The sequence below is a fragment of the Eulemur rufifrons genome, chromosome 24 (genome assembly GCF_041146395.1).
Source record: "Eulemur rufifrons isolate Redbay chromosome 24, OSU_ERuf_1, whole genome shotgun sequence".
In the NCBI taxonomy this organism is placed as follows: Eukaryota; Metazoa; Chordata; class Mammalia; order Primates; family Lemuridae; genus Eulemur; species Eulemur rufifrons.
This window is the reverse complement of record NC_091006.1, coordinates 29,225,822-29,247,486: the sequence shown is the minus strand read 5'-3', so window position 1 is coordinate 29,247,486 and position 21,665 is coordinate 29,225,822.

Here is a 21,665-nt window from a genome sequence, read left to right as displayed (position 1 = left end):
TAGTGTTCCAGTATTTATAAATGCCCCAAGGAGACACACTTTATTTAAACTGTTGTATAAGTCCCACTACTTGGTTCTAATAATTGTATGACTGTTGGTGGGAATATAAATTTGTACAACCGCTATGGAAAACAGTACGGAGATTTGTCAATGAATTAAAAGTAGATCTATCATTCAATCCAACAATCCCACAATTGGATATCTACTCAAAGGAAAATGTCATTATGTCAAAAATACACCTGTAATCAATCATACGTTTATTGTAGCACAATTCACAATAGCAAAGATATAGAATCAATTTAAATGTCCATTAACCAATGAGTGGAAAAAAAATGTGGTATACACACACACACACACACACACACACACTCCAAGGTACTACTCAGCCATAAAAAAGAATGAAATGATGTCTTTTGCAGCATCTTGGATAGAACAGTAGGCCATTATCCTAAGTGAAGTAACTCAGGAACAGAAAATGAAACACTGCATGTTTTCACTGATAATTGAGGGCTAAGCTTGAATGCATGGTAGTACAAAGTAAAATAATATACATTGGTGATTCCAAAGGTGGGAGCTTGGGAGGGGGCAGAGGGTTAAAAATTTACCTAATGGGTACAATGTACACTATTCACGTAACAGGTACACTAGAAGCCTGGGCTTCACAACCACATATCTGCACTTGTACTCTCTAAATCTATTGAAATAAAATAAAAATAAAAATAAAAATAAAAATAAAAAAATTTGACCATGTAACCTTTAGAATCTACTTCAGTGTATGCATTTTTCACATTCTCAGTGGACACCACACTGCTCTACACAGCTAATATGTTTGGTAATGTGCAAGTGAAGGATTAATTTCTATTCTGCTTCAGTCCTTGTCTATGACTCAGTTTCTTTGTTCTCAGTTTTAAATCTTCTATACATTTTCTTTTCTTCTTCTTATGGTTTCCTCAGAAACTGTTTGAAGATAAAATATCATGAGAATGTACTAATTGAAATGAGAAACCATACAATTTATAGGATATAAAAGAGGAAGGAAAAATATGTCTTTATTTCCCTTCTGTGATTCTTTTTGAAAGAATCACAACAGAGTGGAACTATGTCTTATAATTTTCATGTAGGGCTTATTTTAAGTACATTTACCATTTTAGCCATTACTGAATACATATTTTCACAAATTAGTTACACAATGATTTGACCCTTTCTGGAGCTAAAAATTCCTTGAGTGCATTCATCTTGATCCTCTCAGAATGCCACAGACAGCTCAGAGTTTACCACTGTCTCTCTCTGCCAGTCTTCGTGCTGCCAAGGATGTTTTTAATGTTTTATTAAAGTGTAGGATTCTTCTGATTGTTAAGTCTGCATTAAGGTAGAGTCTGAGACCAAACTTTCCTGACGGGCCTCCTACAGAGTATGTCACGAATGACGGCAGACACAGTGATGTTCACAGCTATATGGCAGCTGCCAGAGGGAAGCAAATAATAAGCTCTAAAAATGCCAATTTTAACTTAAAAAGAAATCTATAATGTGCATGAGGTAAGAGCCCTGCCTTACCACGGAATTTTGAGAACAATATGCTGAGGAGCATGAATTCCTATGCCCTTGAAACCAACTCTGAGTAAGGTCTGCTTTAGAAACAAAGATAATTTAGAACCTTTTGTTTTGGCCTCTAAGCTCTAATCAGACAAAAGGGGCACATTTTGGAGAGGTAGTTTGCTTTTGAATGAATTACCAATATCAATCCTGTGGGGAACTGACCTTTGCAAAGAAATTTTCAAACAGCTCATAAAGGTGTCTCCTGGTAATCCCTTGCCAGACAGAACCTTAGTAAAGTACAGGATGTTTGGAATTTTCGTGTCTCACATAAAAGAATATCAGAATGCTATAGATGGCTCTGTCAACTGGGACTCATTAATTCTGATCACACTGTATTTTAAAATCCTTAAAGCCCAAAGTGACTACAAAAAATGTAACTGGTTTCCTAGACAAATCTCCCATGTTGCACAAGGTATTAAGTGTTTTACCCAAGTGCTTCAAATTATATATTTTTTCTTATGTACCTATCATCTTAATATATGTTTCATATTTGGGTTGTGTTTTGTTTCCCAAAAAACTATACTAATCCATTTTTGTAATATATATGCACGTACATTTTCTTTAGACGTGGGTGCTGGATGGAATTAGATTTGCTAATGGGTCTGGGGAAGTCAAAAGTTAACAAACACTGCAGGAATATATTTCTTGTGTACTTAAATACTGTTGATATTTGTGCTTTTCATATATGTATTAGTCTGGGTTCTCCAGATAGAACCAACAGGATATACAGTTGTATAAATACAATATATGAGAGGGGATTTATTAGAGAGGTATTAACTTGTGATTATAGAGGCTGAGAAGTCCCATGATAGGCCATCTGCAAGCTGGAGACCTTGAGATGCTGGTAGTCTGGCTTGGTTCAAGTCCAAAGGCCTGAGAACCAGAGAAGCTCATGGTGTAATAGCCAGGCTGAGGCTGAAGGCTTGGGAACCCAGGTGGCTGCTGGTGTTAAGTCCCAGAGTCCAAAGGCTGCACACCCTGGAGTCCTAATGTCCAAAGGCAGAAGCAGAGTGTCCCAGCTCTAGCAGTGACAAAGAGGAATACGTTTTCCATTCCTCTGCGTTTTTGTTCTACCCAGTCTCTCAGCAGATTGGATGTTTTCTACTCACATTGAGGGCAGATGTTCCCCAGGCTCACCAGTGATTCACATTCTAATCTCCTCTGAAAACACCCTCAGAAACATACTAGCAAATAATGCTTCACCAGGTATTCCTTAATCCAGTTGACACCTAAAGTTAATGAGCATGATAGACAACAAAATCTCTTCCTTTTTTCCGATTTTATTTTCTGAAGTAGTATAATGCAACTGGTTAAAAATACAGTTCCTGGAATCTGATTGTCTGGATTTGAACCATGTTTCAGCCTTCCTCTGCAATTTTCAAAAAGTTACGTTTTCAGATATGTAGTTTTCTCATGTATAAGCTGTGGGTAATAATGATATGTATCTTCATGAGGTTATTGTGAGGATGAAGTGAAGTTATGTATGTAAAGCACTCAGCTTGATGCCCGGTATGTAGTACAAGTTCATTATTCGAGGGATCTTTTGATGAAATTTTTAACAGAACTGAAATATACGGTAGAACTTCAAAATAGAAAACAATTAGCTTCATCATAATTGTGTACTGTCATTTTTTAAAACATCAGACCTCTCTATTAAGCAATCTTTACCACTAAGGTACATATGCCATCTAGTCCCACAGTACGCCCTCAGACATGGCCAACAGGATTGCACTGTTTCAGTGAAAAGAAATTCACCTGCTTTGCTCTGACATCACCTTCAGTTCCCTCTAGCCATCTCCCTCTTTTATTCCACTATAACTATTCTTCAAACTCACAGGTCAATCAGCCTTTTGTATCCCTCTCTGCGTTTGGTTTCCTTTTTCTTTTTTTCCTATTTTTTGCTTTCTATCTGCCAATTTTGTTGCCCTTCTGTTATATAAGTGTGTATAAACTACAAGCTGACATTGAACAGTCTAAATGGATTACACAGAAAAAATACATGTATATACATACTACACCCACACACATATACATACACACAAAATATACATCTATTTGCAAATGAATCCATAAAGTTAATAAAAAAAACTGCAGTAAAGGATCATTTTACTTAAATACTGTGTTTTCTTTTGAAATTTTTTTATATTCTATTTTTTTTATTTCAGTATATTACAGGGGTAGAAATGTTTAGGTTACATATATTGCCTTTGCCCCACGGGAGTCAGAGCTTCAAGCATGTCCATCCCCCAGACGGTGTGCACCGCACACATTAGGTGTGTATATACCCAACCCTTCCTCCCCCCTCCCACCCGATGAATGTTACTACTATATGTGCACTTAAGTGCTGATCAGTTAATACTAATTTGGCAATTTGGCGGTGAGTACGTGTGGTGCTTGTTTTTCCATTCTTGTGATACTTCACTTAGTAAAATGGGCTCCCTTTTTAAAATTTTTAATAATAGAAAACATAGAAAACTTTGTTTATTATTTTTGTTGTTCTTCATATAAGACATCACCCTTTGACTTATTCTAATTCTTTTACCCCAGTTTTATTTGGGGACAATTATTGGATGAACAGAAGACTAATGCATGCATAAATGCATTTGGGGCATCATTTGAGCCACCTAAGAATTGATCAAGTTCCATAGGAACCTGATATTTTTCACATTATTCCATGTTCAAGAAAATATCCAACAACGTCTGAGTTTTAATATCTAAAATAAACAGACCCTTTTGAAGATACAAAAATACAGACATAGTCTATTTTAAGGTATATTTAATATTTTACTCATAATGTGGTCTAGGATTGACTCAGAATATAATTTTGAGATATAATTAAATCTTCTCCAACTTTTTTTTTAAAAGAAAGAGACTAAATTCAATAATTTTGTGAATTTAAACATATATGTTATTTCTGTCTCATGATTATTTGGACTGATTATTTCATTGTAATGTGCCTTTGTTTCATATTTTAAAAATTTCAAGCATTAAGAGGGGAAGGAATTCCTGAGAAACCTTAAAATCTTTCAGTATGGTATATTGAAGGAAAATGGGCTGTGGACCATTCTGTTAATTTGTACACCGGATAACATACCTAACTTGGAGTTGTTGAGAGTACACGTGGAGGCATTGTGTTCTGATTTCCTTGGCATTGCTAAGGTGAGGGAGTTCTTGCATTAGATTTTAAATACCTTTTGTCTCATTTGTCCACTTCTAGAAATATCTTCTCTCTCAGCTTGAACTTCATTATTGCAAAAGATATTTCTCACTTTTTCTTAATTACTGATTACTGACTTCAAACTTCAACTTTAGCCCTTTATGTTTGAGATTTTCAGAATTATTAGTTTTATATTAATTGTGAAAAGCTATGAAGACATATGTCTTCTTTAGTGATAATTAAAGACTTTTGAATAATTCATGCCCTTGAGTCAATTATTTTTAATGTATTTTTAGTGTGTTAGTTAATAATGACACTATCTAAAAATAGTAATATTCAATCATTATAGTTTTGAGTTATTAGAATTTATAAGATAATATTTTTATATTAAAGATCCTTCTTAAAACATCGTAACCAAAAATAAAAAATATATATGTGTCACTACACTTCATATGTCATGTAAATAAAATCTTTTAATCCTCAAGTCAACTATATACATTTCAAATGTCTCCTAACACACTTGTTTATAACCATATCATTCTCCCAAGTCTGTCTACCCAGTTATGATAATGAAATGCATTAATTTGCAAACTTCTGTCCAAATGGCCAAAACAAAGTTGTCCCTACAGCACAAATTTGCATTCTAATATAAATGAAATACTGTGCAGCTGTACACATTGAGTGTTATCTTCAGTTTCAATTTTTGTTTTTGTTTTCAACCATACCTTTTGTAGTGAATGACTGTACACATCTTTGGAGTACATTCCAAGAGCGTCAATATTTTTTTCTTTTTTTTTTTTTAATTTTTGAATTTGTTATCCATTGTTCAAGACAAAAATAGACAAATAATAGGTCACCATCAGTCAGAGACCAATGGAATGAAACTGAGGGAATATTGGCATGTTGATACTGTTTCCAAATTGAATTCAACTACAAAATCTTACAGTACTCATTCTGAATAATTCATGAAACTTCTTTGCATATTAGTAAAAAGCAAACAAAAAATAGTACATTGTGTTCTACTCTCATTGAACATAGAACTGATCCTTAATTTCTCAAGTTCTATAAGTTCCAGAAAATTATAAAAAAATAAAATTAATACTAGTATCTCATATTGACTCTGATGTAATTAAAACATTTATCCTCATTCTAGCCCACCACATTCACCTTCTTACAAGACTAATTTTTATATAATTGGTTACAATGATTGCTAATATTTCTATTTTTCCTTTTTTTAAAAATCGACTTCTTAAAATTGTCATGTAGAGAATGGTTTTGAATTTCCCTCTGGAATTCAGTATTTCTTCCTTTTTTTCCCTTCAGAAACCAATTTAATGTTAAGATTTTTTTTTTTGAACTGCTAATTTTTGGAAAATGTATCTGAGATGAATGAAAAGAAAAACAGAAAAGAATTTTTATGAAGTAAAATTGTGAATGAGTTTGAATATATGGCTTGAAGGCAAACCATATAGGAAAATCTAGACAGCACTATAATTCAGCACTACTAATTTGTGTAATCTCCCCCCACTATCACCAAAACATAGGCACATCTATTATTTTTAATCTGCCACTACTTTTCCTTGTCTGGTCTTAATCTTAGAATGTTTAGTCTAAGTATGTTGACATTATATTTCCTGAGAAAGTAAAACTCATACAGAGTTCTTCCCTAGCCTTTGTCTTTCCTTATTTTGCCTTCCCTACTTGAAATGCTCTTACATCGTTCCATTAATTTGAAATTTATTTTGATTTTCAGCAACAAAATTCTAGTTACAGCCAGATAAGAAAAATGTAAATTAATAAAATAAAACCAATCAAAGTTGAGCAATTAAAGTAGATTTCAGGGATGAACAAAATCTTGGGAAAAAACAGATTTTTTTCCTCTCTTTCTTAAATATTTGTTTCTCCCTTCATGTTCTTTCATTATTTCTGAATGACATTGTCGCTGGGTTTGCACATAAACCTCTCAGCAGCTTTCTGGTAAGTACTTGTCAGGCTTGCCTTTGAAGGTGACTCATCATTATTATCTTTAATTTAGAATTAAAGATAATTTAGGATTCCTATGAAAAAGGTTTAAATTTTGTTATTTATCTATCCTAGAACTAAGGATTTGTAACCTAAGGGTGTGGGACAGTGTTGGGTCACAGGTCCACCAGTAGACTAACCAATGTGACCAGAAAATCCCAGTAAAAAACTATATTGTACAAAGCACTGGAGCTGCCATAAGCAGCATGTTATTAGAGTGAGCCCATTAACAAGAGAGAAGAGGAAGAATGTTGAGCACTAAATCTTTTAAGATACAGCTCAAAAAATACTTTGTTCATCAGACTTTGTAGATGGCTCTTCAAGACTGCACTATTTACTCTGTTTCATGTTCCCAATAGAACTTCATTCGTACTCATTTTATGTTATTATAGAAATTGTTATATAGCATTATATGATCTCACATACGTGTCTCCTCACAATGTGAGCAACTTGAGTTTGTTTCATGTTTTATTTATCCAGTGATTACAGCAGATCTGAAACATTTTAACTGCTCGATATACACTCCTGAATAAATGAACTAGTCTACACATTACTTGATGTTAAGTACAATGTATGCATGTTTCTTTACTTCCTCTTCTTCCTTCCTTCTTTCCTTTCCTCATGTTATCATATTAAATGTTTAAGCCCACTTTTCTCTACCAATTGACTACACATGCTCTCTATTATATTAATCTGAATTATTTTCTTCACTCACCTTCTCCTAAATTATATTTATTCACATACTTATTTAATACCTGTTTCTCTCATAAGGATTTATTATATCAAGGATCTTGTCTTATTCATCTCCAAATTCTTAATACCTAGAACAGTAGTGGTTGTTTTCTGTATAAATGACTTAATAATACATAGGCGATCCAATATAAAGTCTAGGCTTCAGAGATTATTGTTTTACACTGAATAAAAAGGTTAGCAGTTAGGCACACAAGGATTACTATGAGGATTGACATATGCATAAAATTGTTTCTTGGCAAACTTCATGTGGCAGTTGACATCTGAATGAGTCTGGAAAAAAGGATTGAATTTGTCTAGGTGGAACTAACAGTGGAAGGAAACTCCAACAGAAATATCAACATGAATATGGGCTTAAAATGAGGTAGGTAGGCATAAGTATTTGAAAGATTTGCCAGGGAAATGAGATGCTAGCAAGTGAGACTTGGAGAATGAGATTGGAAAAAAATTTGAAGCAAGTTCTTGAAAATTTTTAAATTACAACCAAGGAAAGTGAATTTATTCCTTAAATGCTGAAGAAGCATTGCCGATTTTGGATCAGAGAGTGCCCCAATCAGTGTTGGTTTTCTAGAAGAAAATATCTGTTAACAATACATAGGGTAATAATGAAGTCATTGGAGACTTGCCAGAAGGAAATTGTTAGAATTAGAATGAAAGGTAATGAAAGTGTGAAGTAGGAGAGTGGGACTGGGGATAAATAATGAGGAAATGCGTGAAAATACTATTAAGGAGAGATACATGTAATTGACAAGAAATCAAAGAGTCAAACAAGGAAGATACTGAGATTTTGAACTTAGATTACTGGACAGATAATTGTTATCAGGTACATAAATTAGGAAAATATAAAACTGAGAAAATTTGAGATAAGCGATACATCATATTTTGTAGTGGTCATAGGATATCTGGAGCTATTCAGAATCAGGGGCTGAAAATGCAGGACTAGAAAACAATGGAGGATAAAAATAGATATGACGGTCATACACTCAGATGAAAATTAAATTCTGATCTGGTTGAGATTAATTATATATAGAAAGACGAGAAGACAGCTTAGAACAGATCCATGGGAAATTTCTATTTATTTAATATTCTTTGTAGAGTCACAGTGAGTTAAGGGAAATGTTTTTGCAGTAAATAACATTATAATCAGAAAATGCTTGTGTTATAGAAATAACCCAATATAACATAGTGGTAAATGTCAGATTTGACATTTATTCTTTCTTCCAAGGTAATTTGCCTCTCTGAAAAGTTGGCAAAAAATTCTTTATTGCCATAGATTATTAATTCAGCAATGAAAACCAGATGGCTCTTTTGTGGCTTCTCTGCACTGGGTTTGGCACTTGCCTGTCTTCCCTATGGTTAAAATAACTTGCTGATTTCAACTGCTAGTCTTCCAAAGGAAGATGCTAAAAATGGATTTTAGAATATAATGTAATCTACACTTTGGGTTTTTCTTAATTTGCAATGAAAACATTCATTTAATTTGTTCATTTAACAAACAAGTAATGATTACTTATTGTGTGCTTTTGTCATTGATTGTAGTTCATTTGCTTACCAGACTAGACTTTCTTACCACTTGAAAGAAATGTACACAGTGTACTCCAAGAGATTGGAATTTCTTCTTGGATAATGAACTCATTCTGAAGGAACTAGCTGACTATAGTTTGGGGAAAATTTTTTAAATTGTTTGGATGGCACTAATGTTGAATAATTTAGCATAAGATTGTGTCACTACTGTAATATGAAAAGATCTCAAAGAAACTTCAGAGTAAGGAATTTCTGTTTCCTTGCATATTCAAAACTTTTCTAGCAAAAATGTGGAAATGAGTGAACACTTACAGAAATTTAAATAGAAATGTTTGTGGCAGAGCACAGATAATACTCAACTTCATTCATATATGATTATTTATATATTTCAAAATAATTCATGCCTGTCCTTTTCCACATTCCTCCGTTCTGTCTGACAATCAAAAGTTTTTGATTTCCAATTTTAAAGCTTTCATTTAAAATGTTCATTTCATTGAAGTGGGCTATTTTCAAGATAATGCAGTTTGTCATTTTATTGTATATAGCATTTTAAATTGAATTATGCCAAAGAAATGCATGCAAGTAGAAAAAAATTAAAAACATATATAAAATACTAAGAAGTCTATAATGAAAATAGCAGTATTTTGCTTCTCTCTCTCCAGCCCCTATTCCTACGCCTTGAGGCTAACCATATTTGAATATTTAGCTGTTATTACTAGAATTCACCTTAATTTATAAACAGTATGCTATATTAGTAATTTCATTTAACAACATTTCACATTTTACATCAACTTTCTGTGTGGAAGGTAAATTTTGATTATATCATTGCTCCCTAAAGTTCAACTATCTGCATATTACCATGTATAGTTATATTAGCATTTTTTTAAATCAACATTTTTATTATATTATGTTTTTAAATTGTTTATTTCTGCATCAACATAAAAGAATGTTTCTTTTGTGTAAAACTTATTTTTCTTGAATTAATAAATGCCTTGTTTTTGAGTTGTCTGGTTTTCTTTCTATCTTAAGCTTTCACATACTCCATCAGATCCGATAGATATCTATCAATGTCACTTTAGAGATGTGTAAACCTACTGGATAATAAATGAGGGCATTTCCTACCCCTCCTGGCCTCCTCTTCCTGCTACAGTCAGTTCTGGCTGTTTCTTCTCCTAAGCTACTACACAAATATCATTTTCTTTTCGAATCCTAGATCATCCTTTGCCTCTTTTTGATGTTAGATTTCCTGTTTTCTGGACTATACATTTTATAGTAGCTCATATCAAAGGGAGAATGTAAAGTAAATACTGAGAATGCTTGCATTACTGTGAATGTCTTTTTTCCTACCCCTCCACTTGACTAATATTTAAGTGGGTATATAATTTTAAGCTGAAGAATATTTTTCTCCAGAAATTTTAATCATGTTGCTAATGAGAATTCTGATGTGATTTAGAATTTTTGGTCCTTTATTTGCAACATGATTTCCCCTCTGCTATTTTCCTTATTCTCCCTCTCTATTGATAAAGAATATTTTATTTTCTACTCCCTTTCCTAACTTTCATGGGTTTTTCACCTGCAGCCTGGAGGGTGACAGGGTTTTCTGTCTTGTCTCCAGTGACAAGACTTCCGTGCCACAAGGCAGATGAGATAATAGAGCTACCTGGGGTTATACATTCTCCCAGCAACAACTGTGCCCCTTCCTCAGTCCTGCAGCACAGAGAGAAGCTCTTACTGGTCTCCTCTTCTGTCACAAATCTTTCCTGTGAGCATGCTGTAAGGTCCATAGAAAGTACCAATGATTATATACTGTCATGCTAGCCCACATTATACTGTTGGAAATTCATTTTAAAATGTTTATTTTCTAACTCTTACAGACATTGGCCTAGGCAAAGATTTATGAAAACCTGAAAGGCAATCACAGCAGCATGAAAAATAAATAAATGTGACCTGATCAAATTAAAAAGCTGCTGCACAGTCAAGGAAACTATCACGAGAGCCAACAGACAACCTACAGAATGGGAAAAAATATTCACATGTTACACATCCGATAAAGGGCTGATAACTAGAATCTGTATAGAACTCAGGAAAATCAGCAAGAAAAGATCAAACAACACTATCAAAAGTGGGCAAAGGACATGAACAGAAACTTGTCAAAAGAAGATAGACTAATGGCCAAGAAACATAGGAAAAAATGCTCAACATCTCTAATCATCAGGCAAATGAAAATCAAAACCACAATGAGATATCATTTATCTCCAGTGAGAATGGCCTTTATCAAAAAGTCCCAAAACAATAAATGTTGGCATGGATGCAGAGAGATGGGAACATTCATACACTGCTGGTGGGACTGCAAACTAGTGCAACCTCTGTGGAAAGCAATATGGAGATACTTCAAAGAGATACAAGCAGATCTACCATTTGATCCAGCAATCCCATTACTGGTCATCTACTCAAAAGAACAAAAGACATTCTATACAAAGACATCTGTACTCAAATGTTTATAGCAGCACAATTCACAATTGCAATATGTGGAAACAACCCAAGTGCCCATCAATACGTGAATGGATTAATAAAACGTGGTATATGTATACATTAGAGTTCTACTCAGCCACAAAAAGCAATGGTGATCTAGCACCTCTTGTATTATACTGGATAGAGCTGGAACCCATTCTACTAAGTGAAGTATCCCAAGAATGGAAACACAAGCACCACATTTACTCATGATCAAATTGGTATTAACTCATCAATATGTGCATATATAGTAACATTCATCGGGTATTGGACAGATGGGAAGGGGGAGGAGGGGATGGGTACAGTACATACACCATCTGGGGGATGGACACACTTGAAGTTCTGACTTGGGTGTGGCAAGGGAAATATATATAACCTAAATATGTAACCTAAATATTTGTACCCCTGTAATATGCTAAAATAAAAAACAAATAAATATATTTTTAAAAATAAATAAATACATAAAAGTCAAGGATAGTAGACTATACTAGTGGCATCTTATAAATTTTATTACTTGTGACTGGTTAAAATTTATAATAAATAAAACACACTTTCCATTAAATTATATTTTGTAAGTAATAAATGCGACTGTGTTTATACTTAAAGATGATTTTGTATGTCATTCTATAAGATACAGAGATAACACATTTTTAAACATCATTATTGATAGTCAAAATCATGATTAATTTTATTTTATTAGACACATTTTTATTTTTTAGAGTCACCGTCATAGTATATGCGTAAAGTAAGAAAGCGCAGATACTGGGATTCATGTAATGCTAGTCAAATCTAAACAAATTGTACTCATCCTAAAAGGACAGTTTCCAAATTTTAGAGCATTTGTTGTTCGTATTGGTTTTCAAGCAGCTAAAATACTACCACTCCCATTACCTCCAATCCATCTATCATCCCAATGGATAATTCCTCCAAAGTCATGTGAGCTATTTCCCATTAGAGAGGCTAATGGAATGCTCTACATTGACTTTCAAGCACACAACTTCTCTTTATCCATACTGTAGAAAGAAAGAGTGTGATTGCTTTTTAAAAATAAACCTGAAACCTACAGAGGTGTAGGGACAGATAGTTGTTGAATCTGCCTTAGGACAAAGGTCTTTGAAAATGTTTTTAGGGAACTCTTTCCCAGAATAGTTATTTAGATATTTACTTTGATAGGAAGTGCAGCTGGTCATAACAAAGGCAATTGCAGCCAAGCCTCCGGGTTCCCTTTCTCTGTCACAGTTCCCACCCTGCTGAATGAAATATCAATCCACTGAACCATGTCAGGACAATGAGCATAATGACAAGAACTCCGTGGTATAAATGAGGTTAATAACTGGTGAGAAAGCAGAGCTTTGTTCCTAGATCCTTCGCATTTTCTCTCCGCACAGTGTAGCTCTGTGGAAATATTGCCTGTCCGCGGAGAGCTAATGGCTCTCGTCATAAAGCTAATACACTGTGCTTCAGTAGTCTTGGAACTCATTTCTGAAGTCACACTAATCTGCCTTTCCTCTGCTATGCTTTGTTTTTGCTCCTGAAAGGTTTTCTCATTCCCCAAGACTTCCAGCTGAGTATAAAGTTTTTCTACTGCTTTTTATGCCATTTCTAATCAGGGGTGACACTTTTGTTTCTAGATACTTTTTTTTTTTCCTAATTTCAATTTTTAATACACAGAGAGCATCTTGGGAAGGAAATAAAGAGTATTTTTGAAAATGTTACAATCCAGCTTTAATACTGCTGCTTTGTAAACTACATTCACTCTTCCTTTTCTTCTTTCTCAGTGTTCTCTATCTCTGAGCATCTTAAGAGGAAATTTGCTGTCTGCTGCTCTTACTTATGTCTTGCACTGTCTGTCTTCCAAGGTATTTTGAGGATATTGAGTCTCATAATAGACTTATAGAATTATAGATAGGTTAAATATAGGTGTATATACAGAGAGAGAGAGAGAGGGAAAGAGAGAGAGAGAATGAGAATTGCCAGAGATTACCTAAAGGCAACTGGATCCATTTGTATTCTGCACTAGTATTTCCCTGTAGTCCGTTTTCATGGTTTATTTTGCTCATATACCCATTCTTTGTGCTATCTACTCCTACACCTACATACTGAATATCTGCAAACATTTAAGGAACGAAAATAAATAAACAATATTGAAGGAAAGTCAAATCACAAAGGAAAAACATTTGTATAAAACAAAAGCCATAAAACCTCCATTGCTAATATTTATCATCTTGCCTGTAAGAGGATCATCCATAAGCAGAACCGTTTGAGTTTGTCTGTGATCATGCCTTTTCCTTTTTAGTGTTTTTGTTTCCTAAAATACTCTCAGTAATACTACAGTAGTGGTTAAAAGTTATACACTGTATTCTATGTGCCAGACACTGCTTTTACATATATTAACTCCAGTTATTATTAGTAGTATTAGTAGATATTATTGTTAGCCTGCTTTTGTAAAGAATGCAATCAAACAATCTGCTTCAAAGTGGTTCAACAATTTGCAATGAGATATAAGATAATGTGGTCAAGGTATGTAGCACACCAAGGATGTGGACCAAAAGAATCTAGCTCTAGGGATCATATTCCCAACCACAACACCGTACAGAGTACAATAGGCCTATGCATAGCTTAGGGGCAGAAGTGAGAGCATCAGTGTTTGGTCAGCTAGGTCTGGATGGAAGCACAGTTCTTAACAGAAATTATGATAGTGGGTATGTTACATTGTTTCTTGAGCCTCAGCTTCTTTATGGGTAAAATAAACATCACAATGTTGTTCTAATCGTGATTTGTTAAGGATTAAATATAAAAATATATAGATACTGTCCCTAATTTTCTGATGAGAAAAAAATAAAGAGATTATATGGCCATTTATTGAATATTATATATAATTACATATGTATATATAATATTGAATATATTCAATATATAATATTGAATAATATTCTTTCCTATGCCCATACCTTCTGTAACCTTGAGCAATAAAATTATTTTCTCTCTCTATCCCCATTCGTTGCTCCTCCATCCAGTATCTGCTCTGCCCTTGGGATCCACTGATGTGAGTACCCCATCATTCTCAGTGGTATTGCAACTTACTGCAGTATTCCATAGTGGCTGCACCATTTTACCTCCTACCAACAGTGTACAAGAGTTCCAAATTCTTCATAGTTACATCAACATTTGTTATCTTGTGTTTTTATTGATAATAGCCATCCTAAGAGGTTGGAGGTGATATCTCATTGTGATTTCCATTTGCATTTCCCTGATGATTACTGATATTAAAAAATGGACCTAACAGTCATCTACAGAACATGCTACTCAAAAACTGTAGAAAATAATTCTTCTCATCAGCACACGGGACATTTTCCAAGACCAATCATACGTTAGCTCACAAAACAAGTCTCAGAATATTCAGAAATACTGAAATCATTCCATGTATCTTCTCAGATCATAATGCAATAAAACTAGAAATCAATTCCAAGAGGAACTCATAAATCTACACAAAGTCATGGAAATGATCTGAATGACCCTTGGACCAGTGACAAAATTAAGATGGAAATAAAAATATTTTTTGAATGAAATGACAGTCATGACAATTCAGCCCTCCCAGTGTTAGTCAGTCAGGAAGAACTTCCTTGGGAACATAGCTGCATCCCAGATGCAGAGAGCAGCTTGAACAAAGGCACAGAAGTGAAATACCATGAAGTTTCAACTGCAAACAAATTCCCATAACAGGAGTATAAAGATCAAGACTAGTGCAACAGGAGATAAAGCTGAGGATGTAGAACAGGAGAAAATTTTGCAGTTTGGAGACAGAGTGAATATGACGTTAATCATGCAGTCTGTCAGCTAAACCTTGCACATAAGGGCAGGTCAGTAAGGAAGCTCTCCGAATCACTGCCAGTCATAGAAGGAAATATTCCAGGTAATTAGGTAATTTTGTGATCATTTTTATGGGCTATGGAAATAATCCATATATTTACTCAACATGATATATCGGAACATGCCATATTTTTACCTCCCAATGTATTAAAATCGGTACCTTCTTACCTACTTCCCCTGATTAGTGTAGGAAGAAGGAAAGCATAAGAAGGAAATGGAAGCTTTTGAAGTACTCAGACATTTTCCCTTGTGCTTTCAGGAGCCTGATGTGCTTACTTTTGAGTGTTGAGACTGACTTTTGGTAAATAATGAACTTTTGGAAGGAATCTATTACATCAGAATTATAAATTAGAAGAATGCTGTGGCTTTAATTAGTGCTTAAATGTTTGTATATTATCATATAATTGTGAATACAGTATCAACAACTTTATTTTTCATATTTTCAGTCACTAATGAAAACAGTATAATTCCAATTTTGCTTTAAAATAAAATACTTCCTTTTGTACTTTTTCAGATTTCGTATTTCTCAGATTTGATAATATTTGTAAATCAATGTCTTGATATCAGTTGCTATATACATATTGTTATTAATACAAGTTTTTTAATATGCATCACAAAGTTTACAATATCATGAGTGATACACTTAAAGAAACAATAGCAAAACTCATGTCAATTTTATTTGGTCAGCAGATGGCAGTGTCTCTGAGCTGGTGAATACAACTTCTTGTTACCTATCAAATTTTAAGTTTCGGCATTGAAATGTAGGTTTCTTACATTCAAAATTCTAATACTGTAGAGACTGTAGCGTTGTATTGGAAAATGAGTTTTTGGAAAAATTAAACACTATGAATCTGGGGAGCACTGCTCTCATGATTCTGATCTACACTAGTTCCTGTCAATCTTCTTTCCCTTCCCCCTCTTAGTTTGCTATCTTCCTTCTTTCTTTGATTCCTATTTTCCTTGATTCCTTCTCCATGTACTCATTTCCTACCTGTTTCTAATTTTTTTTCCCGCCACTCTTTTTCCTTACCTGTTTAAAACCATTCTAAAAATCTCATTTGTCAAGTTAAAAATTAATATAAATGCAAAGCATTTAATATAAAGATCAGTCTTGCAAAAGAAAGGTGTTTTTGTAAAAGCCATCTGCAAGAGTGTACATGGAAAAGATTTTTACTTGCAGAATAATGCTTTGAAAATCAGACTAATCAATAGGTTGTTTGATGTTTATTTAAACAGTGAAAATTATTTCATTTTTATTGTATGAAAATAGAGGGTTTTTTTTTTTTTTTGTTTAATTCACATGGTAACTTCAACTGTTTCAATGCAGAAAGTGTCATTTAAGGTTTTCAAGAGGCTTGGGCTTTTCCATATATTCAGGAGTTGTGTAGTAGATTTGCACAGTTAGTTTTGAGCTGTTTGGGAGGTATTTGTATTTCCCTATGTCAAATTATGTTATTTGTTATGTCTAAAGAAAATCTATTAAAATGATTTATTTTCTTTAGGATTCTTTAGGCCTTGCTTTAAACCAAAATTTTTCTTTCCTATTGGTCAGTTGAATTTTGTCATCAGTATTTCATAGCAAAAAATTGAATATTGGATAATGTTCAAAGTAAGAAAAATGAACTATTTAATGAATAAAAGCTCTACTTATTTTAGTTTTAAAAGCTTACTCTTCTATTTAGGGAAAAGGCCATATCTTAATTAAGGCTATTAATAGCTATTGATCACCTCACTTTCACTGGGATTTTGAAAGTATGCTTAACATTGTGTACCTGTGTGCTTCTTATGAAGAAGCTACACTCAATGAACATTTTATTATACAGGATGTAGCTGGTTGTAAATCCTCTATTGTTCATGTAAATATTATTGTGAGGAGTACGAATTTCCTATCACCTGCAACCAGGGCATTAGTTACTGTTGCAGCAAAAAAAGCACCTGTGTGACCCTGGTCTTTGCCTACTGTGGATTTAACATTCCCGTGATTACACCTCCTCTGAGTGTCCAAGGAGGACCCAGAAAACATCTCTGGTCATGTGTAAGTGTTGTGGGGAACTCTGATCCTAGTGTTTAGAAGAAACCTGAACAAGTTACCAATACGTGGGCATAAGAATATAGAGAAGTCCCATAAAATTTAAAATGTAAAATTTACGTGAAAGCTGATTATCTTTCTTTTTGCTCAAGTTTATATTACCACATACAATATTATTTTATTCCCTACATACATAAAAAAGATACCTAATGCTTGAACACATATATGAAGAATTCTAAGCAAGAATGTATTCTCATTATCTTTATCTCATAGCTGAGCAAAGTAAGGCCTAGGAAGGTCAGACTGCCAGATATGGGTTTATTCTTTTGGGGATGAGGATACATTGAACATCTTTAAAAACCAACTAACCAACAAATCAAAAAACAAACATACTCTTGGATAGTATGACTAGAGCTATTTTACAGAGGTACCTCTGAGGGCATTGCAGAAGAATCTTGGTGAGGAGTAAAGAAGCTCTTGAGTAGCCAAAACAGTAGGAGGTAATTCAGATCTGTACAATGAAGTTGTATACAGAATTGAGAAAAAAAGTGTAGATACAAGGGACATCAAAGTTGAGCTTGACATAATTGATTTACCTTGTGTTGAGAGCAAAAGAAAATGGAATTCACTTAACTCTACAGTAAACTCTTTGAAGGTTTTTTCTGTTTACTCTGACTTCTGCTCAAAGGGGTCAGGGAACTCAATAAATATAAATATATTGATGTGCAGCTGCTTTTAACACTTTGAAAATTTAATGTGATTTTTTTCCCCCTAAGACAGATCTATAATTAACAAATGGGGATTGAGTTAATTTGGAAAGGATAACATTATTTGCCTTCTTTTTGCCTCCCGAGAGCCACAAAATCGAAATTCATAAAAGGAGGCATTAGAGGAACGAAGCAAGCACCATGTTTTTCCTTCTGTCTTTAAGGAATATTAGTGTTTGGAATTAAAAGGTAATTCACACCAGAGCACTTAAAAATTAAAATGATTTTTAAAAATAAGAAGGCCATGAATAAAACAGGGAAAAAAGAGACAAAGCATACCACAGACCCAAATTATATACCAGTCTCAAAAGTATACAAACAAACAAAAAAATCGTATGACATTTGTGTTAACAGTAAAAAGACAGACTTGAATTCAAAACATCCTTCCTACGGTCTATAACCACTCAAGCTCATCCTTCCCTTCAACTAGTTGGATGCTTTTGGACAGTCTCAGTGAGACGTGTCAGAGAGTTCACTTAAATGGGAAATTTTGGAAAGGTATCTGAGGAGGAAAAAAATCCTTACTTTTCTGTGACAAGCAAGAAGTCTCTTCTAAACAAATTAGAATTTATTTAAAGAAAGATTCTATTCCTATTGGAATATATATTTTTCATTAGTCTCTAGAATTTGTACATGTAAAAAACTGAAATATAGGCAGGCTGGACAAAAGATAATATACTGAATTCTTACTAGGTACCATGTGCTTTACATTTTCTCCTCCCATGACCTTATTATATCTTCATTTTACAGGTGAGAAAATTGAGGCTGAAAGAGATTAAATAGCATGCACAAGACTCCAAACAATCTGCCTTCAGATTCCACATTTACAATTACTCACTTTGGATATTTCACTTCTAATGAATGTTAAATTAAAATATTAATATTTCATATTTACTGTTTAGGATATGTTTTCTGAGGGCAAATTTTTTATTACTTAAAAAGTTATGTTATGAAAACATTTAGATATGCCTGTACATGCCAGAGTGATTACAAAGGACAAAAAATAACATTACAGAAGATAATGCATTCTCTACCTACATCTGCGTTTTCTTGTATATAATTTTGTCTTTTTAATAATGTTGCATGTTTATGAAAAATTAAAATGTCAATAGATTCCTAGATGGTCACTGATATTTGCAAGTCTCCAGATATTCATTATGCTTTAAATGGTAGTACAATAATTAGTTTTGAAAGTATAAATGGCAGGTTGAAAATTACATTGTTTTATATATTATAGGCCAAATGAGAATAACTCCCCACTGCTTATAGACTCGTCTGGCTCTCCTCTGGTGGACATATAAGAACTGCAAGTATGCAGAATGAATAATAATTCAAGTTTTAAAGGACTTTTCTTTAGTTAAAGCTGTAAGACTTTAATTTTCTTATTTTTAAGTCAATGGAAATGATTTCTTATAGAATCATATTTTGAAATAATTTTGAACTGACATAGATATTGCAGAAATATTGCACTTACAGAAATGTTGCAATGAAACTCTGATACAGCCTTTGCCCAGATTCTCCAGTTGATGATATTTTACCACATTTGCTCAACCACTACCTTTGCTCACTGCATAATAATGTCAAGAAGTGTGAGGAGTCTGAGATTTTATCCTGCATGCAAGTTGATAAGTTAGCTTGTCACAGTTTCATAGATGCTGGCAGAAGTGTAGAGACTTTGGGATCAGAGACAAAGATTTTATTACTCATGACAACAGGCAGCATTAGCTTCATGCTCCCACTGGTTCCTCTTGCTCCCAATGATGGGAATGATGAGAAGATAAGCCCAGGTGGGTGGTGCACACCCAGTGGGTCTTTATCGTAACTGAATAATCCCAAACTTAGAGAATCCTCTATCTGATAAGGAGGCTGCAACTAAACCCTTTCAATATTTATCCCAAAGGGAAATATTAACTTTATTATTCTAGTCATAAAACGAGTCTGCCCTCTGGAATGAAAGAAGACAGACCCATTTTCCCTTTTTGAGCCATTGAAAATAGTTCTAGATATTAAGCCTCATTTGTCCTTAATTAACAACACACTTCATATTTTACAAAAACAAGAATATTCTCCTACATGACCATAGCACAACCATAAAAACCTGGTAATCAACATTAGTAAAATATTATTAATACCATAGAATCCACAGACTCCATTCAAAATTCACTAATAGTCCAATTATATCTTTTTTCTTTTCTTGTCCAAGATCTAATCCAGGATCATGCACTGCATAATCATGTCTCTTTATTCTTCCCCAATCTGGAACATTTCTCCAGTCTTACATTGTCTGTCATGACTTCGACTCTTTGAAAAAATGTAGAACTTTCCATCTACAGAATTTCCCTCAGTATGATTCTGTCAAATGTGTTTCTCATATGTACAGTCAGCTCATGGCCTTTGTGGAAGAATACCACAGGATGACGCTGTGCCTTTCAGTGTGTCACATCATGGGGACAGGATATGTTCCCATCCCCCACCAGAGCTGCAAGTCTGGTCAGCTAGTTAAGTTGCAAAATTGTCTGCTAATTTTCTCTACTGAAAATGCACGGTCTTTGTTTGTGTAATTTTTAAATATTTGGAAGAAAATTACTGTGAATCTACCTTGATATTTTTTACCATCCAATTTTTGACCACCAGTTTTAACAACATTGATGCCCCCTGCCTGAATCAACACCCCCATAATGATCTATTATCTATTTCTTTCATTCTTCCTATATGTATTGTGATTCTAATCTAAGGATGAGATTTCACTTTATTTCCATGTATTTATTAATTTGTTAATTTATTTATTATATCTGTATGGAATCATGGGTTATTTTTTATCCAATCTGATATAAGCCATCACTATCGATATTTTCATTGATGCTCAAATTTCTTTAGATTTAGCAAGTAGAAGCCCCTTCAAGTTGACTTCTATCTCCTTTTGACGTGTTTTGATACTTCCTTAATTTCTATCGCAAAAATGTGTTCCACTCTCATTTTGTACTTTCCCTCATCCAGACCTGAAGTCTGTCATTAAGCCATTTCTTAACGGAACCTTGTTTCCTTTTAACGGAAGATGGTATTTACAGACTACAATCTATGTGCTTGCTTTCCTCATTGCTACAGAAGTATCATAGAATCAAGGTCCCACAGATAAGAAAGCTAAAAATTACCTATATCTGCATCTAATATTAACACACATACATGCATAGTTATATTTATTTTTATATATAAATCTGTGGAGATTCATTTACAACATCACCAAGTACAATCTAACAGCATCGTCCTTTCCATATTTATAAATCCCTTCTCTGACAGTGAGAGTCCTGGCTCCTTTTATATCAATATATTTATTTATTTGCTCATCCCTTTACATGCACTCAATATCCTGATGACACCAGCCACTTTCTTGCAGCTGGCCACACTGCTGTCCCCTGGCCTCCACTGCCTCCTCTATCCT